Here is a 24,767-nt window from a genome sequence, read left to right as displayed (position 1 = left end):
GTTTTATAGGTTTTTGTGCCTGTACATTTCATAGGTTTGTGTGCATGTAAATGTTCTGCAAATCCTAATGTTCCCTCCAGACGGAGTTTCTCTCCCACACACCAGAATAAATCGTATAATTAAAATTGTGCATGCCTGCATATCGTTTGGTATCTTTGGCAACTTAAATGTTCAGTTTATTTGCTGAGACAATGAGTTTGAATGACGGTTAAAAGAGACGCGTTGACTTTTCAACCCTTCTCCTGTTTCGTTTCTATACAAACTAGAAAACACATCATAGTGTGTCACATATTTATTGTCTCTTCCCATCATCGATGTGTAATAATGTACTGATTGAAATGGACACGCACCAATACTTCACATTGTTCAGACACATCAACTTACACTGTGTGACGCCTGTCTACTACCTATTGTTGTCCACCTGGTTTCCCCCTTCATCACTCTTTTTTCTTCTCTCCTCGCCCATTCTATCAGCTCTCCCTTCTCTGTTGACATCAGTCTGTCCTTTAAGTCTTCTTTGAATTATCATGCTCCACTATTTTCTCTCTTTATTCCCAGATTTACAGCTGCTTCTAAATATACCCTGGATAACAAAAGACTCCTCAATAATAGACTGCGTATCAGTGTCTTTGTAACCTGAAGCAACAAGCTTGTGGATGTGGGATCTTACCGTGGTAATGTCAGAAGTAGGCGGGGTTATTTTGTCCTCTGAAGATGATTGGCCTATAATCTGGCCTGGTCATGTCAGCATCTATAAGAAGGCAACTATTCTCATTCTGCATGCAATTTCTTTACCAGAGAGCATCAACCCTCGACCATGGCTACCGTCGTTCCTGTAAGTACCAATATGGCTTGTTGTGTGTGTGTGTGTGTGTGTGTGTGTGTGTGTGTGTGTGTGTGTGTGTGTGTGTGTACATGTGTTTCTACCTTGTGAGGACATTTTAGCTAGTTTTTGGGCGCAGAACTAGATTTAAGGGCTACAATAAGGTTAAGGAAAGTGCAAGGGTTGTTGTTTAGCATTTGTTGTGATGGATTAAGGTTGGAGTAAGGAGTAAGGGAATGCATTATTTCAGTAAGTGTCCTCACAAGTAGAGATCCGGTGTGATTACTGCTTGTGTTCCTCACGCTTTAAAAAGTGAACTCTGTTATTGAGTTTTGTATCTTGTGCACGAAAAATATCTATAAGTTGGACATGTGAAAGGGAGGGGGAAGACGCACACTAAGGGAAAGAGAATAGAAAAGAAAATAAGAAATATTAATAATAAAAATAAATGATAATGATAATATATTAAATAAAAAAAACATTAAATGCACAAAAACTAGCATGATAAAACATTATCATTATAATTGTGACCTGAGGTGATAGTTATCAGAATCAGAATACTTTATTTATCCCGAGGGGAAATTAGATTATGTGACAGTTTCCAAAAAGAAAAATACACATTTATTTATGAGAAGTTGAATTAAAAATGTGTAATATAAGTCCATGTAGCTGCTGGAACATGGCATCTTAAATCCAAAAATTTACTTTTTTGTTTAAAAATGTATATCTAGGAATTTTGTCAAATAAAATAGCAATACTGTTATTGCAGGAATTGGATATGATACATGTTTGCTTTACATGTCAATGTTTAGATACTGTAGCAGGTCAACATGTGTGTGTGTGTCTGTTTGCGTGCGTGTGTGTGTGTGTGTGTGTGTGTGTGTGTGTGTGTGTGTGTGTGTGTGTGTGTGTGTGTGTGTGTGTGTGTGTGTGTGTGTGTGTGTGTGTGTGTGTGTGTGTGTGTGTGTGTGTGTGTGTGTGTGTGTGTCAGAGTGTAACATTTGAAGTGTGAATGACAGCGGCACACGGCTGAGACTGTGGCTGTTCACATAGCCTCATTCTGCCTGAGCTACAGTATCCAGCTTCCCATTCTGTTATGCTCCGGTAGATTATCATGTTGGGAGGCCAACAATAGCAATTGGTAATTAGATATTGATCGGTATTTCCCATGATGCATCAGTGGTCAAATGATTTCCTAAGTGTGCAAAGTTAAAAACAGAACTTTGCATTTCGTACATTAGGGGTAAAAGCACATTAATCACTTTACACATTTAGGGTTTATCACTCATTTTGTTCACTTAGGCAATAACAAATACATTCAGTTCGTCTAGTGTGCTATAGGCTAATCCATATTTCAATGTACTGACATTGAATTGTTCAATTATTTGTCTTCTAGTTGTTATTTAATCTTAGATTCAAACGCAAATCGTCAGGTAAATAACACAAGTACCTTCATTTCATTTCAATCTTTATTTTCGAACAGATTAAAAAATAACAAAATAACAAATAACAAATGTGAAAAACAGAATACCGTATTGTTAAAATACAGTATTTATCCAAATTAAAATGTAAATTATGAGTCCTCCACAGACATTTCTCTATTACTAAACTACCATAAAGATAACTAATTATTACATGAATCACTTTATGGACACATTGAATGCATAAATGAATGCTACTTTTAGGTTGTTAGTTTCTTTAAGGCCACACGATAAAATGAATTCAGCATCCTGATTTTATGATTTGGGAAGTTAAAATTTGTATTCAAATATCATAAATGTAAATCTTTACTCAGAATATATAGATTTATATCAAAATGAATACAGTTCAAATGGCATAACCCTATTTTTGTTTCCAAATTAGTCTTTGGAATAAAATTGAAAAGCTTACAGAAACAACATCCACTCGTATGTATGTCAATCCTCTCACCTTTCCCCCACTTCTCAATTTCTTCCAGTTTGCCTCCTGCTATGGCAGTTTGCAGCCTCTACAGCTGTTTGGAAAAGGACCAAGTGCTAACTACATGTCTCTCTTTGTGTACCGGGGCCCTCGCTGTGCACCGCGGCCCCGCCTGGTTGGCCACGCTCCAAAAATGACCCTAAGACAGATCTGTCGCATGCTGAAGGTGATGAAGCAGGTCAGAAACAGAGAGGCTGCTGCTGCTGCTGCCAGGTGAGGAACAACTCAGGTAAAGTCATTAGTTTACATCCTTTGGTTATGCTTCATAAAGATGATAACATATTTCACTGGATAAGTCAACAGTTTGATCTGCTGGTTCTGACATAGGCAAAGTCAGGGTGTCACCAAATGCATTAGGGTTCATCCTCTAGGGACCATGAATATGTCTAACAAATTAATACATTAAAAAAAGTTGTCGAGGTATTTAACTCTGGACCAAACCCCCAAGAAATGAGCTTGGTGGTTATTCAAATATGTGTAATGGCCAAACAGTTCTACTATACTTCAGTGTTAGTTTGTAATAACTTCTGGGCCCGAAAATATTTTTTCCATTGACTTACAGAAACGTCTGTAAATCAGCGCATAATTCAACTTCACAATACAAAAACTTGAATATCCCTTGTTTAAATCATTGTGTCCTAAAATTGGTTAAATATGTTAAATGCTGGGTCTAGAGTTTTTTTCCCCTACATTCATTTGATTGAGGCGAGACTGGTTGTGATGGAGCAAATTGAAGTCTGGACTTAAGGAAAATGCAATTATGGAAGATCGCTAAAAAGCCAGGGCGAACCAGGCTATTTTCTTTCACGGGAGTCGGGCCATTTGGCTTCATGCGCCAAATGAACAACTTTTATAGAAATGAACGTAGACTCACACTAACACTGTATCCAGTTTTCTTTAAACATAGCCTATGTTCTGGACCAAGGTCTAGAACAATGTTGTGGACCAAACAATGAATCAAATTACCAATCATATGCTAACACGGGTAAAAATATATAATATGAAAAGAATGGATGATGTTTGGTTGACTCAAGTCATATTAATCAGCACAAAAATAAAATATAAGTCGGAAAAAGGTGATTTATTGTAGGACACTAATATTTAGGGGAAATTTTTTTTTTAAATCTGTTACTTGGTAGTTTTCTGCCGGTAAATAGCACAAAAAAAAAGTAATAGTAAAAGTAAAACATATCAAATTAAAGTTATTTTACCAATGTTTTTCTCATTTGAGAAACTATCGCTATTTTTAAAAGTATTGATTCTTCAGGGGTAATGACACGCTATAGAGTTTTGTATCCATCTATGAATCCATCAAGCTGATAGCTGTTTTTCAATTATTGATGCATTGATGGAGAATAATAACAACCCTGTGTGTGCTGGATATGGCCGCCCTACAACACTGGTTCTATTGAGCCACAGGAGTCTGCTGTTAATAATTCAATATTCTCGTGTGACCGCCGGAACAAACACACAATCACACTTCCTGCTCACATTTATTTTCTTCTGTCTCTGGTTTCTCTCTCACAGGAAGCAAGTGTCTGCAGCTCCGGCCCCTGCGTTGCCCGGCACCAAATCGGAGAAGAAATGCATCCCAAACGGTCTCAGACACAAACGCAGTATAAAACGTGTCGGCTTACATTATGAGACATGGCAGGCCGCTAACTATCCACCAAGTTTCAACTCTCAGAGCAACATGGGAGATCATCCGCCCTCCAATGGAAAAGTTCTTCCAGATTATTCTGATTTGGACAGAAGGCCATGTGCCTGAGGATGTTGGAGGACGGAGTTCGGTTGAATTGCGGCCCGTCAAATAACGATGACATATTCTGAGGTTACCTACTGTAACCCCAGCTTCTATGAGTAAATGGCGCAGCCCTCTAAGGCTATCGCTATTGGGTAATCCCCCTGCGCCCCCGCGCAGCACTGAAACACTTGTAGTCCACGCCCACCCGCAAGGTGGGCCCCGCCCTCGGGCCTCCTGCCGGTATAAATAGGAAGGAGGCCCAGCAATCTGCTCCCATACAAAATAACTTTTCTTCAGCTATTCATAGAGCCAGTGGGGCCCAGCGCTTAGAGGGCTGCGCCATTTACTTATAGAAGCTGGATTTACAGTAGGTAACTACAGTTCTATTTTGTATATGGCTTCGCCCTCTAAGGCTATCGCTATTGGGTTAAGGGCGAAGCATGATGTAGTCTGCGCCCCACTGGGTCCGCCCGGCACTAGAAGCACAGACACACTTGCTAAATAACACCCCATGCCTGTTGTGCCATGCGTAATGGCGCATCACTGTCCCTGGAACATAGCAAAACATGCCTATCTTCCCTGACGGGATGAAGGCTGGGAACAATACATACCGGCCGCTGTGAGAAAGTGGAGACGAAGGTCCCACCTTGCCCAGCGATCATAGAAGGGGAACAGCAGCTCTCTGCGTGTCAGACAGGAGAGCGCCCAGCTGGATCCCTGATGTCACTCACTCTGACAAGACACACCGCACCAAAAATGTGTCAGAGGAAAAAAAAGGAAACATCCCTCTCATAAGAGGGAAAAAGGGCCGCTCTCCGCGTGCCGAGAGGCAGGAGAGAAGCCCACAGCTGACGTCCCTGACGTCACTCACTCTGACAAGACACTCCATATGGGGTGTGTCAGAGAGGAATGGGAGACATCCCTTAAATACAATTGAATAAATGAACAGGGGGAAGACCAAGATGCAGCAGTGCAAATATCTTCCACTGACAATCCTCTGTGCAAAGCCGTGGAGGAGGAAATTCCTCTGGTGGAGTGCGCATTGATGTTCTCCGGGGGCTCCACCCCAGAGGAGACATATGCCTGTGACACAGCTTCACACAGCCAGTGGGACAGCCGTTGTGCAGACAGAGGCTGCCCGATCGAGCGCTCTCTATAGTGCACAAACAGGCGCTGAGAATGGCGCAAGGCAGCCGTGCGCGCCACTAGCAGGACAGCGTGCGCACAGGACAGAGGAGATGAGACGCGGCCTCTTCCTCCGACCTGTGAGGAGTGGGAAAGAAGCCATCCAAGGTGATCACTCATGACTCTAACGAGCTTGTGATGACCTTTGGCATAAAAGCCGGGTTAGGGCGTAAAACGGCTGAACTGCCATCTCCTTGGATCCGGAGGCATGACGGAGCCACAGAGAGAGCCGACAAATCACTCACCCTTTTCGCTGATAGAGCCAAAAGTAACACTACTTTGGCTGATAACAGTTTAAGGGGAACCTGGTCTAAAGGTTCAAATGGGGCTTTGCTTTAGTGCGCGTAACACCAAAGCCAAATCCCACTGAGACACCAGTGCGCGTGACACAGGTCTGAGTCTCCGTACTCCTCGCATAACACGGCTGCTGCGCTCTGCGAGCCCCTCAGTTCAATTCGCCGGGAATATACATTACTCTGATGAGAGCAACATGTGTGCGCGCCCAGAACAGCAGCCGCCTGGCTGCGTTCAGAAGCTACGCAGATTGTACTCTTCCCTGGCGATTGAGGTAGGCTGCTTCCATAGCCGTGGCCTGTTGTCTGTGCAAATCAACACATTGATTGTACAGCAACGGGGCGACTCCACCGTGTTTTTCCGAGATTTAGAAAAATAGCGGAGTAAAAACCGCGCAAGACACTGTTCCTGGGATGACAGGAGTGTTTCTTGTATCCCATGGAACTGCTGGGGGGAGAGGCTTCTCTGTGATGTGCCGTAATGGTCATCATGGTAACGAGCCACGCCATCACTGCCGCTGCCCGTGAGGCAAAAGGACTGCGAGGGAGTTTCCACACGTTGAATTTCACTCCATCTCTTATCATGAGGCGCGTACACGCCCAGGGGATGAGAGGTGTGTGCATGCTGTCCACACGAGGCGTTATAACGGTGCTCGTGGGTTATTATGACCGTGTGTAGGAGGCATATCTGGGACAGAGGAATACCGCGAGCTCTGCAGTTTATAAACCAATAGGTTAAAAACAGAAGGCTTCTGCAGCGAATGAACCACCTCTGGAGTGTCCCTGTTGGAAGAGACCCAAGGGGATCATCATGTGACCAGCTGACGCCAACGCCGAGCAGCTGCATCACGGAGAGGGCTGTGTGGGTTGTGACACACCGGAGGAGAGCTGTCAGTTCCTCCACTCGCTGCCGCGAGAGTCGCGCTCTCATGCTGGCTGAGTTTAATTCCACTCCCAGATAACGATTGTCTGAGAGAGAAGAGGACAGCTCTTCTTCCAATTTATTATGAAACCCTGGCTTTGACAGATGCGATACGAGATGTACCGTCTGTAAAGCGACTTCATCTCTGGAGCGAGCCAGCAAATAGCAGGTCGTCCAGAGAAAACCACACTCTCATCCCTCCTCTGTGTAGTGGCTCCAGCCTTCTCTACACAAAAATGCGAGGAGCCAGGAAATATCCGAACGGCAGACTATTGTCTGGTCTGATATTCCCTGAAATGAGAAAACGCAGGAATTTCCTGTGTTTCGGGATGATGGGTACGTGGAAGTATGCATCCTTCAGGTGGAAGTGAACCAGTCGTCCTGGTGAAAACATTCCAGCACCTGTTTGATCGTCAGCATGTGGAATACTGACAGATCGAGGATGTCTCATTCCCCCAGTCTTTTTCGGGATTAGAAAAATAACGGGAGTGAAAACCCCTGATTTTCCTCCCTTTGAGGAACCCTGGAAATATCCTCTTTCAACAGGAGTTCCAGCAGCTCGGAATGGAGCGCAAGACTGTATGGGATAACAGGAGTGTTTCCTGTATCCCATTGAACTGTGGGGGGCGAGAGGCGAACGGCAGGGTGTACCCTCTGCTTGATCAGCCTGCTCATCCATCTGTCCATCAGACACACGCGCTGTCACTCTGAGAAACACTCTGAGAGCGGGCGCACATGCTCGAGATGTGTTTTGCCACGCCAGAGCCCCTGCCGCCGCTGCCCGTGAAGCAACCCAAGGTGTGCTTGGACCGAAAGGGCTGCGTGGGGGCCTCCACACGCTGCGTCTCACTCCGACTCTCATCATGAGGCGCGTACATGCTCAGGGGGTGGATGGAGGTGTGTGCAGTGCTGCCCACATGAGGCGTTATAACGGCGCTCATGGGTTTATTATGACCGCGTGTATGAGGCGTATCTCGGACAGAGGAATGCTGCGAGCTCTGTAGTTTATTAACCAACAGCTTAAAACCAGGCTTCTGCAGCGAGCCCCGCTGTCTACTAATCAACAGATTAGTGGCAGCCGGCTTAATTAGCGCGCTCTGACATTTATTAACCGACAGGTTAAAATCAGGCTTTAGCAACGAGCCCTGCTGGCTATTAACCGACAGGTTATAGGCAGCTGGTTTACACAGGGCGTGAGGCAACCCAAGGTGGGCTTGGACCGAAAGGGCTGCGCGGGGGCCTCCACACGCTGCGTCTCACTCCGACTCTCATCATGAGGCGCGTACATGCTCAGGGGATGGATGGAGGTGTGTGCAGTGCTGCCCACATGAGGCGTTATATAACGGCGCTCATGGGTTTATTATGAATGTGTGTAGGAGGCATATCTCGGACAGAGGAATGCTGCGAGCTCTGCAGGTTATTAACCGAGGTTAAAACCGGCAGGCTTCTGCAGCGAGTCCTGCTGTCTAATTAATCAACAGATTAGTGGCAGTTGGCTTAATTAGCGAGCTCTGCAGTTTATTAACCAATAGGTTAAAACCAGCAGGCTCCTGCAGCGAGCCCTGGCGCCGTGGCGCTGCGGGCGCTGCCGCTGGGGGCACTCAGCCTGGAATACTGCTCTTTCCCCCGTTCTGGCTTCTCTGTGATGTGCTTTGCTGGTCGTCATGGTGACGAGATATCTGAACTAACATCTCTGTTAACCACCTTTGCTTTCTCACTGTCTCCATCCCCACCAACTCATAAAGCTGGCAATGTCCTTGATCTCATATTCTCAAGGAACTGCTCTACTTCTAACCTCTCTGTAAACCCGCTCCACACATCCGATCACTTCTTCATTTCATTCTCTCTACCCCTTTCCAAACATAACAACCTAATCTCTTCTAACTCTGCTCCTGTCCGCCGTAACCTCCGTTCCCTCTCCCCCTCTACCTTTGCCTCATCGGTGCTCTCAGCCCTCCCTTCCTCTGACTCGTTCCAACTCCTGCCTCCAAACACTGCTGCAAAAACTCTCCTCTCGACTCTCTCATCCTCTCTGGACTTTCTCTGTCCTCTCACATCGCGGCCGGCTCGTCAGTCCCCTCCTGCTCCCTGGCTAAATGATGCACTGCGTGCTAATAGAACCATCCTTCGGGCAGCAGAGCGGAAATGGTGGAAATCCAAACACCATGACGACCTCCTAACCTATCAGGCTCTCCTCTCCTCTTTCTCTGCTTCCATCTCTCAGGCAAAAAGCACTTTCTTTCAAGATAAGATCCAATCTTCCTATTCCAATCCCAAAAAACTATTTTCTATCTTCTCCACCCTCTTGGACCCCCCCAAAGCACCTCCCCCCTCCTCCCTTCTGTCAAGCGACTTTGTTAACCACTTTGAAAAAAAGGTTGATGATATTCGCTCTTCTTTTTCTGACTCACCTTTACTCACCGCTGGGTCACCAGACCCTCCCTTCACCCACACACTGACCTCCTTCTCCCCAATCTCTCCAAGTGAGGTTCTTACCCTCGTTGCCTCTGCCCGTCCTACCACCTGTTCTCTGGACCCTATCCCCTCAAACCTCCTTCAGACTATCGCTCCTGATATTCTACCATTTCTCACCCATTTCATCAACACTTCTCTAACTTCTGGTCACTTTCCAAACAGTCTCAAGGAGGCAAGAGTAAACCCTCTCCTTAAGAAACCCACTCTCAATCCGTCTGATGTTATTAACTACAGGCCCGTCTCTCTCCTCCCGTTCCTGTCTAAAACACTTGAACGCGCTGTCTTTAAACAACTCTCCTGTTATCTCCATCAGAACAACCTTCTGGATCCGCACCAGTCTGGTTTCAAGGCAGGTCACTCAACAGAAACTGCTCTCCTTGCTGTCTCTGACAAACTGCACACTGCTAAAGCAGCCTCCCTCTCCTCTGTCATCATCCTTCTGGACCTGTCTGCTGCATTCGACACGGTGAACCATCGGATCCTCCTTCGCACTGTCCAAGAACTTGGAGTTTCAGGCACTGCACTTTCCCTCCTCACCTCATACCTCAACGACCGCACCTACAGGGTTACTTGGAGAGGGTCCGAGTCCGACCCTTGTCAATTAACTACAGGGGTCCCTCAGGGCTCGGTTCTTGGTCCCCTCCTCTTCTCCCTGTACACAAACTCGCTCGGGTCTGTCATTAGCCCGCATGGTTTTTCATACCACTGCTACGCTGACGACACCCAACTAATTCTGTCCTTTCCCCGCTCAGAGACCCAGGTCGTCGCACGCATCTCTGCTTGCCTAGCAGACATCTCTCGGTGGATGTCTGCTCATCACCTCAAGCTCAACCTTGACAAGACTGAACTGCTCTTCCTTCCGGGAAAAGATTGTCCCACTCTTGACCTAACAATCAACATCGGCACCTCTGTTGTTTCCCCGACTCAGACTGCAAGGAATCTGGGTGTGGTCCTAGATAACAAACTGTCCTTCACTGCAAACATCGCTGCTACAACCCGCTGCTGCAGATACACGCTTTACAACATCAGGAGGATACGTCCCCAGCTGACCCAGACATCAGCGCAGATTCTGGTCCAGGCTCTCGTCATCTCACGCCTAGACTACTGCAACTCCCTCCTGGCTGGTCTACCTGCATGTGCCATCCGACCTCTGCAGCTCATCCAGAATGCAGCGGCTCGTCTGGTCTTCAACCTTCCCAAATTCTCCCACACCACGCCGCTCCTCCGCTCCCTTCACTGGCTTCCGGTAACTGCTAGAATCCACTTCAAGACACTGGTACTTGCGTACCATGCTGTGAATGGATCTGGCCCTTCCTACATCCAGGACATGGTTAAACCGTACACCCCAGCACGTGCACTCCGCTCTGCATCAGCCAAACAGCTTGCTGCACCCGCACTGCGAGGGGGACCCAAGTTCCCGTCAGCAAAAACACGTGGGTTTGCTATCCTGGCTCCAAAATGGTGGAATGAGCTCCCCATTGTAATCAGGACAGCAGATAGCTTACACATCTTCCGACGCAAACTGAAAACTCATCTCTTCAGACTCCACTTCGAGCGATAGAATTACTAACAAAGCACTTATATACTAATAAAGGGCTGGCTTTCTAAATGCCAGTTGAGTAGCACTTGAAATGTTTGGCTCTATGAAACCTGATGTACTTATATGATTCTGTTTTCTTAAAGGTTGTATCTTCCTGGTCGAATGCACTTATTGTAAGTCGCTTTGGATAAAAGCGTCAGCTAAATGCAATGTAATGTAATGTAATGAGCCACGCCATTGCCCTCGCCGCCACTGCCCGTGAGGCGAAAGGGCTGCAAGGAAGCCTCCACACGCTGCGTTTCACTCCGGCTGTCATCATGAGGCGTGTACACGCTCAGGGGATGAGTGGAGGTGTGTGCAGTGCTGTCCACATGAGGCGTTATAACGGCGCTCATGGGTTATTATGACCGTGTGTAGGAGGCGTATCTCGGACGGAGGAATGCCGCAAGCTCTGCAGGTTTATTAACCGATAGGTTAAAACCAGCAGGCTTCTGCAGGGAGCCCTGCTGTCTACTTAAGCAACAGATTAGTGGCAGATGGCTTAATTACCGGCTCTGCTTCCTCTGAGGCTCTCGCGGAGCAGACCAGGAGTGGGGGAGCCTCACTCCCCTTTGACTCGCCGCCGGGAGATCCTATCTCTGGGGTGGCGGGGGAGCGGAGACGTGGAGACGGAGCCCCTGCAGCCGCCGAAGGGCGAGTCTGACGCCGAGGCGGTTGCTGTGGGCGTCTCTCCGCTTGCGGCCTCCTGTGGCCGGCGTGGACGCCGCGGCTGCTGCGGGCGTTGGTGCCGCTGTGGGCGCTCAGCAGGCTGGAGCTAGCTGACATGCTGGCGAATGCCGTCCGCCTGTTCCGCAGCCATCTTCATGGACTCCACCATGGCGTGGAACTGGGGTCCGAACAGCCCGTACGGGCTGATTGGAGCGTCCAGTAGCACTTTTCTGGGCGTCTCTGTAACAGATGCCTGCTGCAGGTGGCGCTGGATCTGTGTCACCCACGCGGAAATCCTCGCCTGGGAGACAGCGACGGACGCGCACAGAGTGAGCGCCGTGCTGGCCGCCTTGCTGATTTCCTCTGCCTCGGTGGTGGACCGCTCTACCAGTGTCACCACCGAGTTGGAGAGCAGCGCGATGATATTCACCACCGCCAGAAAGGCACACTGGTTCACCCGGTCGGCCTGGCAGGCGACATACTCTCTGGGGGAGCTCAACGTAGGGCGCCGTCCTGTGGCGATGGAAAAGGGGACCGCATGCTCGGCCACCAAACCAGCCCCCTGCTCCGACTCTGTCTCCCCCGTCCGGGGGAGAGGAGGGAGGGGAGAACAGCACGGTGAACCATGGAGGGAGACGGGGTAGGAGTCGTCCGACTCCTGCCCGGCACTCGGCTCCAGGGACATCCTGCCGTCCACGTGCTGGACGGGCCAATCGTCCTCGTCGGCCGCAGCAGCTAGAGCGTCCGCTCTTCCTGTCGGCTGATGGGAGACGGGCACAATGTGAGCAAGCGACCTGCTGGCTGAGAGCTGCGTCCGCGTGTTCTGGCCCCAGGCAGGATTCGCACATTGCGTGCTGGTCATAGCTCATGATATATCCTGAGGCACATGAGGGACAATTTCGGACGCAGTTGTTGCTCATGATGTTTAATGGTTCTGTGCTTCAGTAACTGCCGAGGTTTGCTGAAGAAAAGAGGGAGCAGATTGCCTTCCTATTTATACCGGAAGGAGGCCCGAGGGCGGGGCCCACCTTGCGGGTGGGCGCGGACTACAAGTGTTTCAGTGCTGCGCGGGTGCGCAGGGGGATTACCCAATAGCGATAGCCTTAGAGGGCGAAGCCATATACGAAATAGAACTCTGTCCCCGACAAAAAAACTTAAAAACCATTTGGGCTGTTTGGTGTTTTTTTTTCTTCCTGTAGAGGAATTGAGGAGTGAAATTATATCGGGAGGCCTGCCCCTTTTATCCTTCTCTCCACAGGGCTTGTTCAATGCACCTTGTTGTATTGTTGAAATATGTATCCATTTGATAAATGAATTTACTTTTGAATGAAAGAAAAATGCAGAAAAAATGCACACATAATGAAGCGCTGGCAAGCTATTAACATTTAGCAAATGAACTCAAATGAATGTCTACATTTGTGAAAAGGCAGCTGTTTCCAGGTTTTTTTCCATGTAGTGTTGTTTTAAAAAAAAAGTTAGTTTCCTAATTGTGCAATAAAGTTTTAATAAATCTAAGATTGAAAATGATGACTGCAGTATCAAATCTTTTTTTCTGACCAAACTAGCCAATTTCCTTTGAAGGAATTGGCGCACCCCATATAAAAACCAAGTTGTTTCTATTTATACATTCGCAATGATACAGAACACAATGCAATAAAGGGGGCTTACACATAAGGACAGACAAACCAATTATGCTTCATTTTAAACATGGGCAGTTTAGACTCAACATCTAACCTGCATGTATTTGGACTGAGGCAGTAACTCAGAGAAAACCAATGCTAACAAATGGAGTATATACACCCTCCACATAGTCAGTCAGGTCAGTGGCTAAATGCTAACCCCTGCATAAACGTTGCCCGAGGACACTGTAACATGTTAACTGAAGGGGCCTTCAAATCTTTGATTGGTGGACTCTAACTCCTGAGCCACAGCCCCTTTACTTCTTGGACATATTTGTATTCAATGTGATCTAAATAATGAACACAGCATAGAGAAGCCTAGATGTACTTCTTGTCCATTAAAGTGGCTTGTCATGGTGTAGTAGTAAAAGTGAGCCAGCATACATGAAAGACTTTTATGAAGCCCTATGATTACTTCAGTGTAAGCTGGAGGCAAAACAAAGGAGAGGCTGGGGCACACACAAATCACTTCTGAGGAGTAGATTAAATTACACATCCAAATGTTATCTTGTTGTCAAAATAAACGGAGTGTGGCTAAAAAGCTTTTCGCTTATCACCTGTTACAAATCTGGCTGCTGTTGCTACCCTGACACCTTTAACATGTTTTGATGTCCCACAAAACTGTGTGTGGGTATGTGTTTAACTGAACTTGAGAAAGGAGTCAGGTTGTAGAACAGGAAGCCAAGCTCTAGTTTCTATTCAGAGAGAAAACTGACACTTCACACACACTCACACAAAACCACCACAACAACAGATGTGTGGTGAACTTCTATATAAATTGTAAGTTATCACGAGCTACCCCAGCTACAGGTCCCAGATCAAATAAACAGGCAATTACAGGATAAAAGTGAAATGACCATTTTAAAGCAACCTATACAATTCAATCAAGTTCTACTAAGATTTATTTAGTTTAGTTTGAAAATACTATCATAGATATATAGGCAGAACTATTTTAAATAATTCTATCTAATATACAAATCATTTAAATTATGCAATTTTATCCAAGGTACCAGTCAGTTTTGTTAGGTCGTCTGTAATGGCATGTTTTCCATTTGAACCTGCATCAGGTTTGTAGATAGAATCGGAAGGATGAAACTCTCTTTAATGGTCACACATGCAGAGCATACAACTGTAAGAGTCGGGAGGAGCTGATAATTTATTCCGGCAAATTACTCAGACCTACTAATTGACCTAACATAATTTATTGAGTCTATGTAAGTTTACTGCTTGGCTCAGATCCACCAATGTCAGCAAGATCTCACCTCTACTAACTCCTGAAGAACCAGGTTCGATAGAGAGGCGAAGTCCCTCCCTTTCCGGGGGAGCTCATGGGACCCCGGAAGCGGAAAATTATACATTGAATTCAATGGAGAGAGAACACGTATCTTTTGATCCCGTTTGAATTGTGCCACGAATGACACATATGATGTTTGTCAATTTAAAAGAAAAATTTTGCAAGTCAAAAAAATTAAAATGTGTCGTAAAACTGTGAAGTAACACATTTTTTTGTGTTAAGCCGCTCAGTGAACTACATGTCTCTGGTCCCGCACAATACGCGTCACCAACACAAAGATGACCGTCACATTGGCACATTTCACCTCATTCTTTCAGAATGAGAATAAAAGTATAAAACGAGGTGAAAATTACTACAAGTCTGGGCACGTTGAGAGCTGTACATACACGAAAGGGGAGTTAGTCGGTTCTGTAAGAGCCAGCATGCAGGACCGGCTTTACAAGGTTTCGGTGAGTAATATGAGTGCAATGTTTAACGTTAATGTCAGTCAATAAGGAGGAGAATGAAAAAGAAGATGATGAACCACAGACCCGGCATATAATGACTGCAGTGTGCAGGGCTGTGTTAATTTATGTTACTGTTATCAATAGCATTAGTTGACTGAGAAAACCGTCAAGAAAAAAAGTTTAGCGATGTTACGAGTCGACTAGCATAATATGAACCACGGCTGTGATTGACAACCTGGACAGCCAGTCAGAAGCTAGAATGCCAACATAGAGAGCCAATCAGAACCTAGAACGGGTGTACTGTATACGGGTGTGTATGCTGTGGATAACATTAGTGTTCACAAGAACAAGGTACACTCCCGTGTTTTGTTTTAGTTGCTCTTCAGATTGAAGCGGCCAGTTTTATATCGACTATATGTGTGATCTCCTTTCTACATCTCGTTGTGTCATTTGAGTTTATTTGCTGTGTGTAGATTCAAGGATTTTGGTTATCTTGTCAATTTGTTTGGTTATCTAGGCACAGCTGTTTGTGACTCCCTCTGGTACACTGGTATGTGTTTTCCTAATGTAGAGAGCATTGATTAATTCATAAACTACACACTGAGTCTAGGTCCTGACCAAATCCTTTTTTGTTGATCAAATGTTTTTCAAAAATGTAATACACATTTAAAAAAATACAATGTACAATCACAACCAATAAAACACAAATTACAAAAAAATCAGAAAAAACAAACAACAACAATCAGACAAGAGGACAAAACTATGGAAAAATAAACCCTCCCACCCCCAGATCTGGACCATCCTTGTATTGCTCATTCAATCTATTATAGCATGTTAACAAACATGGTACTTACTTTATTTGTACAGATCTACATGGGAGAGGATGGCGCGATGCAGAGCGCTGTCTGTGGTTGTGCACGGGGGATGTACAAATGCAGCCACGCTGCAGCATTGGCAATATTTGCCATGTGGCAGATCAGCTCCACAGAAGTTGAGTGCCAGTGGAGGAAGCCTGGCACTTCAAAAGTAGTCCAGCCGGTGTCTCAACTCTACCAACAGCAAGAGGAGACATACAACCCACTGGCCAGAGACATCGCCACTGAGGAAGTAGACTGGTTCAGGTCTGCACTGAGGGGCGCAGCGTGGCATGGCATGGCTTTTGTCACCTGAGCCAGAGCTGCAGCCTCAACATCAGGCCATTTTCAACGTGCCGGAGCTGGTGAAGGAGCATGGGGGTCGGGGGCTTGAGGCAATTCTTGCCTCAATGCGACTGAGCAGAGACCAGCAAGCTGCCATCCAGACAGCCACCGTAGGACAGCAGACAAATCCTCAGTGGCAGTTACACAGGCAGGGCAGGTTGACAGCCAGCAATTTTGGTGCTGTGCTGAGGTCGGGACTTTCATCCACTCCATGCGCGTCCCTCATGAAGAGGGTGCTTGGAGGGTACAATTTAGACGGGAGTCATGGCTGTCAACTGGGGAGTTGTAAACGAGGTGTGTTTGGCCAGTGTGTTTGGCCTTTTAAGTGTGACACAAATGTAGTGATAAATGCTTCACCTGACCACTGTTCCTAAATAAAAAAAGTTTTCTGCATCGTCAGTCATTTTTTCCAAATAATTACCAATATTTCACAAATTCTTCATGTCAACTTAAGAGCACAGCTGTATGTTGAGTGTCAGCTTTGCTTGGTTCATCTTACTGGGGGGCAGCTACATGGATGTCGGTGCAGTCCACAATCATTTTGCAGTTGAAGGCAGAATTAATTTATTATTGACTCAGAATGAAGCACAACTTCATGTCATACAATACATTGACTTTATTTGTAATTGTGTAAAAAGTTATGAGCATTTATTAGCAAGCAGGACCTGCAGGAACAGAGAACGGTGATGGATGGAGCTGGGAAGAGAGAAGAATAAAGAAAACAGATCAACTTTATTATCGGATATTAAAAATTCAATTTCAAAACAAGTTGCCGCTCCTACAGTTTTATAGTATGTAAAGATGATTTCACATGACCTATGCAAAATATCACTCAATACATGTGTCTCTCTGGGGGGTGCATTGTGCCTTTGATGTATATAAATAATATACCATAACCAAATACTATTACGTACAGTGGAAATCAGGTTGCCAGAGCAGGTCAGTCCAGTGTGCATGTTCCTCAGGGTCTCAGCAGTTACAGGTGAGGTAAAGAAAATAAGAGAAAAAGGTCAGTAACAACACTTTAAAGTAACAACACTGAATAATTATCTCTTTTAATAATTTTCTCTCAGTAATCACTCAACTACTGTCTTTCCAACAAACAGATTGACTCACCCTCACTGTCATCACAATGACACATGTCCAGAAGAATGTCATGCAAAGCTCCCTGCCTGCCTGCCTTCCTTCGACTCTCCCTGAACTGCTTCCTTAGCACCCGGTGGAGGGCGCAGTAGGCTACTCTTCAAATGTTTCAAGAAATACTTACCATGATGACTACTCTTACTGTTTAACATTTTGGTGTACTTCATGTAATAAAATAATAACTTCATGGTAAGGCTACTAAAAATGACAAGGCTAAGTAATGTAATGCTAACTAACATGCTCGCTACTCGTCGCTACTAGCTAGGTAGCTAACTTGACTATGTTCCATGCACAACATGTATGATATTACCTGATATGTCTGATCCAGCGACTCCTGGTCCTTTCATCAGACGGGAAGCGATAGAACGAGCAAGTGGTATGATCACTTTTGTGATTACAACATGGTACAAAGCACACGGGCATCTTGTAAAAGTGAATGTATTGGAGCAATCTCTTATATTTATTGGAGGGAATAAATCAGTTATGAAATCTTCTTCTTCGCTTTAATTACGAGTCGCAACCACTTGGAGCATTATCGCCTGTGACATCACATGCGCGACCCAGAATGGGATTTGGGATTTGTAGTCTTTGTAGTCGCGTATTTTTCATAGTCTTATATTTCAACAGTTTTATGACAAAATGTGACTTTTTTGACATGGAAATGATTGTTTAAGATTGACAAACATCATATGTGTAGTTCGTGGCACAATTCAAACGGGATCAAAAGATACGTTTTCTCTCTCCATTAAATTCAATGTATAATTTTTCGCTTCCGGGGTCCCATGGACCGGAAGTAGATGGGCGTGACTTCGCCTCTCTATCGCGAAGCGGTTCAGGAGAATGGCGGCAAACATTAACCACACTGGAGAGGGTCTTCTCTACCGCCGGAGATATCGGCCCAATCCCAAACCACTCCCTCGACGGAGTGAACTCCGTCTGTAGCCAAACTCGCAGCTCAACGAGGCTCCCTCCTGTCAGATGGAGGGAGTAAATACAGCAGCAAGCTTTGGGACGGCCTCCCCTCTCTCCGGCAGAAACAGAAAATGCCGTAACTGTATGTAACAACGGTTTCAAATCAACATCTCTTAGACAAAAAGTTTAAATTAATAACTCAAATAAAACTCCTAACATCTTTCATTGTGTTTCAAAGCTTTTAGTTTTAAACCTGATGTTTATAAGCTTCTTAGTTTTTCCAACGGTCTGTAAATATACACAACTTTATAATAAAATGCACACATTTACCTTTTTCTAGACTAAACACAGGTATGATCCTAAGTTAAAACATATGAGGTTATCATGAGGTTGCTAACATCGCAGTTTATCAGTGCATGTTTGCTGGAACTACTTGTTAACAGCTTGACAGCAGCGGACATACACAGCGCGACTCCGGTCAGGTAGAGACCGGTCTCAAGTCAGCACCGCTGCAGACTCGCTGTTTGAGGGCTTGATAGCCCACACCGCTCCACACTCGTAGGCGGACCCTCCGCGTGAACGCGCAAACGGAGGTGTAGGGTGTATGGGGCGGTTTGGGAATGGGCCATCGTCACTGCTCAGAGAAGTGCACCTCTCCCAGACCACATTGATCAGATTATATTCCTGAACAAAAATCTGAAGAGAATGTAGATGCAGTTATGTAGAGAGGAGCCTTTCTGTTTAGTGTTTTTGGCTTAAATGTTACTCCTTTGGACTTGAATTATTGGCAGATACATTTTACATTAAATGTTGTTCTTAGTGACTTGAAATATTGGCTACCTCATATTCTGTGTTAAGCTAAAAATGCTGTAAAAGAATCTGTTCAGAACAGGCCACCTGCTGCACCTTTTAATTCTCCATTGTCCATTGTGATACTGCACTTTATGTACTTACGTTTCAAAGGCTTGTAAACTACAGTTGGCACTGTTTCAATAAATGAAACAAATTTTCTCACCACATCTTTTGAGTCATTTTGTCCAACATTTGCAAGCTGTAGACTCTCTGTCTAGTCAGAGCCATATATTGTATAATTGATGCTTTCAGTTTTCAGTTGAATTAATTCAATCCAAGTCAATGGAACACTCAAAAGATGTCACCAAAATCACACTGTCCCTTTAAAATCTTTCAGAAAATGATGTAAGTGTATCGAAATATATCGAATCGTATCGAATCGTATCGTTGGCTGAATATCGTGATATATATCGTATCGTGAGCTCAATATCGTGTATCGTATCGTATCATGAGATTAGTGTATCGTTACAGCCCTACTCCATACCCATATTTGTGGAAACTGTGCATGGCCTCTGATGTACAGGACTGGACATGACCAGACATGCTATGGCATAAGACACACCTTCCCATGTTTGTGTAAAAAGGTCTTGACCCCTGCTCTGCAGGACTTGCAAAATATTATTCTCGGCTATGACATAACCACCTTTTGGGGGCCTCAATGTATTTACACACTCAATTTAACAAACAACTTGTGTTTTGTTTATACTGTAAATATAGAAAATCATAAAATATGAAGCATTTTCATTGTGGGTTATACAAGAATATAATTGACTATATTTGATTATAACTAACTTTCGTTTTAATTATTCAACGAAGATCTCAACACAACACACACAGTGAAATGTGTTCTCTGCATTTAACCCATCCTAGTAATTGTCCGGTGCCTTGCTCAAGGGCACAAGGGCAGGGCCCAGGAGGTGAACTGGGACCTCTCCAAGTAGGAGTCCACACTCCATATTTAGGTCTGGTCGGGGATTTGAACCGGCAACCCACAGTCCAAGCCCCTACTGTCTGTCATAAGTCATGAATGTACTTTTCATCCAATTTTAAGCCACGTTATGATACACCTTTTTTGGTCGTTTTAAACTCTATATTTCACCTAGATCAGGGGTCTGCAACCTTTTTGACCAAAAGAGCCATTTTGCTCCTTTTTCCCCAAACATTTTTTGTCTGGAGCCGCAAAACATATTTCATAGCTTGATAGCTAAGTTGTATTTATTGTTATATCAGACAAAAACTAAAGTTTTTTTGCATTTATTAGGCTATTTATTACATTATATAAAACTGTTAACCTCTAATAAGAAACAAAGAACTCCTATAAGGAGAATTACAAATAATACACAGGCCTACTTTAAAATAAATTAAACACAGCACTTGGGGAGTCCTCTGCACATTTGAAGGAAAAAAAATATTATTAAAATGGGCCCACTTTGAAATAAATAAAACATATAGCTGCACCCTAAAACGAGTTAAAGGTAGGGTAGGTAAGAATGGAGAAACCAGCTCGTGTGCGCTAGACTTTGAAGATACACAACCGGAAAAAATAGGCCTCTTCCTTCAGACTTTCTTACAGATTCCCTCCTCCAACACACACGAACGCGCATCATCAATGAGGCCACGAGATAAGTTTGTGCAATGTGCACAGATGGAAGGCTTACAGGCAGGTAAGCCATCCAGTTATTTTAACCGGGTCGGCTAAAATGATTGGTCGTGCTTTTTACAGCGCTACGGCTTCCAGAGATACATTTTTGTATGTATTTATTGTCAAAGCATTTAATATATTCATTGCTATCGGGACGTTAAGAGCATTCCATGGAATATAACAAAAAGTGGTTTCTGAAATAAATTACATACCCCATTGAATTATGACTGAAGATTGTCAGCTGTCTTCCTCTCCCTTGTTGTTCCTCGATACGTAAAGGCTGCAGCACCGTTGACAACTTCTCTCTACATATCAAACATACCGGTAAACCAGCATCGTTTGCTGTGAAAGCATATAACTCTGTCCACACAGAATTAAATCCTGTGTTCCTCCGGTACTTTTCTTTGATTTATCCATAGTTCGCTCATCGAGCCGGGGGTCCCCGCGCGAGCGCCTCCAAGAAAAGGCGCTCGCGCGGGACCGTGACGCAGGATGTGACGCATATTTTAGTTGACCTAATTAAAACCGTTTTGTTTTTTATTTATGTGTCACAGTATCACCTCAAAATACAAGATAAGAAACATTTCCAACCGTGCAACAAAATATAAATAGTCCTACAACTACTTTTATTTTATTTCCTTCTTATTTTTGTCTAAGCTCAAGGGAGCCAGAGCAGAGGGCTTAAAGGGCTGCATGCGGCCCGTGGGCCGCGGGTTGCCGACCCCTGACCTAGATGAAGGGTTTTAGTCATTGTGTGTCTGTATATTAAGTTATAAAATAAACAAGCCAAACAAACATTGATTAAAGCCCAACAGTGTCAAAGAAATGCTGATTAGTAACCTGAAATAGCTTCCTTATGTTTTTAACGGCTTTATTCAGCAGGTTTGCATGTTTAGGAGACAAGGCATTATTTTTCCACAAAATAGAGTGCCACAGTGGCGTCCTAAAACCCGGAAGTAAACTCCTTCTGGTTCCTTCGACAAAAACGCAATGCAACTTCTCCATAGGATTTTTGGAAAATAGCTCGAAATAAGGTCTGTGGTTGACACACATTTAAGAGACGGATCACGTTTTGTTCAGCCGGATAATATCCACATGTCTACCCTACTTGCAAAATGCTAACGTGATACTATAAACGAACTACAGCCTGCTTCAACGTCACGCCAACTTAAGATCCATCTTCAAAAATACAGATTCAAAATTGTATAAGTTGAAGCGTTTGTTTGGTCAGTTTGCAGGAGGCAGGTACTTGCTTTCAAGGAGAACACGGGGGAAAACAAACTTAGCGGGAGTGTTTGCCCTCCCGTAGACAGTTCACCAGCTCAGTCACTTCATAACACCAAAGATGGGTCGCGGTAAATGCTCTAAAGTGAGGCTTCACTACACAAAAAAAGAAAAAGACATGGCACAGTGTAATGCCTGTTAATAGCTTGCCACAGGCATAGCTCTGTTAAAATAAAGCACGGCTATTGTGCAATACATTTGTATTGCATGTATATTTTTTATTTGTAAAAGTGTCAGTTAAAGCTTAAAAGAATAAAGATATTTTTGGTATCTAAACGTTTGACCTCTTTCTTTTACAATTTTGGAATCGAAACAGGGAATCGATAAGAACCGGAATCGATAAGCAGAACCGGAATCGGAATCGATAAATTTCAAACGATACCCATCCCTATGCACAATGCATATTGGTCAGCCGTCTAGATGTCAAGTGTCCTATTTGGGTTGCCGTACGGAGTTGTCCAATATGGCGGACCATCTCGCACGTATGCGCAATGCATATCGGGTAGTGACAACAGTGACGCATCCTAAAACCCGGAAGTAAGTTAGTATTTTTAGTATTTTTAGTTAGCCTTTTCTTATCAAGCTCCACTTTTGTGGAATCAGCTTCCAGTTTGTGTTCGGACGGCAGACACCCTATCCGTTTTTAAGAGTGCGCTTAAGACCTTCCTTTTTGATAAAGCTTATAGTTAGGGCTGATTAGATTCAGCCCCTAGTTTTGCTGATATAGGCTTAGTTTGTCGGGGGACATCTTACTTCTTCCTTCTCTCTGTCTATACCTGTGTACTCTCATGTTCCGATTAACCCAGCTTCCCCAAATTTCTTTCTTTTTGGTGTCTATATACGCCGGGATCCGGAGTCATGGATGATCCTGCGGTCCTGTGTCATGGATTGCGAGTCCTGGATCTTGAGTCGTGGCTGCGGTCCTGGATCATAAGTCCTGGATGGATATCCTCGTGGATTCATCTTCTTATTATACACACATGCATTTCAAAACATTTGGACTACCTATGTTGCAAATGTATTATCTTTTCAATTTACACACGGCATCTATTGCACGTCTGTCCGTCCTGGGAGAGGGATCCCTCCTCTGTTGCTCTCCCTGAGGTTTCTCCCATTTTTCCCTTTAAACTGTGGGGTTTTCTCTGGAAGTTTTTCCTTGTACGATGTGAGGGTCTAAGGACAGAGGGTGTCGTATTGTCATACTGATATTCTGTACAAACTGTGAAGTCCACTGAGACAAATGTAACATTTGTGATATTGGGCTATATAAATAAACATTGATTGATTGATTGATTGATATTTTACCACTTTCGGTTCCTTCGCCAAAAACCAATGCAATTTCTCCATTGGATTTTGAAAAATAGCTGGAAATAAGGTCTGTGGTTGACACAAATTGAAGAGACAGATCACGTTTTGTTCTACGACATTAAATACATCAGCAGTGACCTCACTGGTGAGTTTACGTGTCTGAAAAACGATGGTTGTTAACATGTGGCTGAATAGGTCTACAGAACATATTTTTTTACCTGCTGGGCCCAGAGTAAAATGCTAAAAAACTAGAAACTAGAAACTAGTGGGGGACAGGCAACACCAGTGTGATTTTGGTGAGTGTATGACTATCCTGGACAAAGATATAGGGGGGGTTCCAAATCCGGCAGCTACAACACCTGGTCTGTCGGATTTGGAACCCCCTCTTTAGTTTATCAACTGCTGGACCCAGAGTAAAATGCTTTGGTAAGCATAATCTAGAGGGGATAAGGCAACACCAGTGTGATTTTGGTGATACTATGACTATCCTGGACAAAGATATAGGGGGGGTTCCAAATCCGGCAGCTACAACACCTGGTCTGCCGGATTTGGAACCCCCATCTTTAGTTTTTCACCTGCTGGGCCCAGAGTAAAATGCTTTGGTGAGCATAAACTAGAGGGGAACAGCCAACACCAGTGTGATTTTGGTGAAGTTGTGACTGTCCTGGACAAAGTTGTAGGGGGGGTGCCATATCTGGCAGGAGAAATACCTGCTCTGCTGAACATGTTATGTAGAGAACAGTGCAGATCTTCCCTATTGAAACCAGGAAAAACCTAGTCTAAAATAAGGAAGATTAATAGTGTGATATAGTGTTGGAGATTTGGAGGATGTTTAAAACCAACCTCGTCTCCGCGTGTCGTTTGATAAGCTGGGTAAATTCGTAAAAAGGAAGGGATTAAGAAACACCAGAATACAAGTGAAACAATAATCTTGCTTTAATGATACAAGGTAACAATACAAATACAAAGGAATCACGAAGCACTCTGCAGAGTACTCCGGGCTCAGGTTCTACCACGTGTGAGTCAGGTCTCAGGAACGGCCAGTCAAAAACAAGAGCACGAACCAAAGGAAAACACAGGCTTTCATACTAAAACACAGGAGGAGGTGTGTGCGTGCTTTCCCCCAGAGGTCATCTTATTGGGAGAGACCAACACATGGCCGGTCGCACCCAATCAGTGCGACACAGCAGAAGAAACCCGGAAACAAAAAGTCTCTTTCAGTTTGACGAAGACCAGACACCTTTTGGTGTCTGGTACGAACCTGCTCTAAACAACAAGTTTCCTTATCTTATTTCACATCTTGCAGCCAGCACACACACATCCCCTTTATGGCCCTTTGTCCCTGAGTCCATCTTCCCG

General features: G+C 44.6%; 1 long non-coding RNA gene across 1 annotated transcript; it reads right to left on the bottom strand.

The window, feature by feature from the left end:
- Positions 1-16,863: 16,863 nt before the first annotated feature.
- LOC307039707 lies at positions 16,864-23,718 on the bottom strand. Its single transcript, XR_013808320.1, has 2 exons — positions 17,182-23,718; positions 16,864-16,963 (listed from the first exon to the last, which is right to left on the bottom strand). It is a non-coding gene; the product is annotated as an uncharacterized lncRNA (long non-coding RNA).
- Positions 23,719-24,767: the final 1,049 nt, after the last annotated feature.

This window comes from Notothenia rossii (genome assembly GCF_949606895.1).
Source record: "Notothenia rossii genome assembly, chromosome: 5".
In the NCBI taxonomy this organism is placed as follows: Eukaryota; Metazoa; Chordata; class Actinopteri; order Perciformes; family Nototheniidae; genus Notothenia; species Notothenia rossii.
This window is presented reverse-complemented; position numbering and strand designations above follow the sequence as displayed.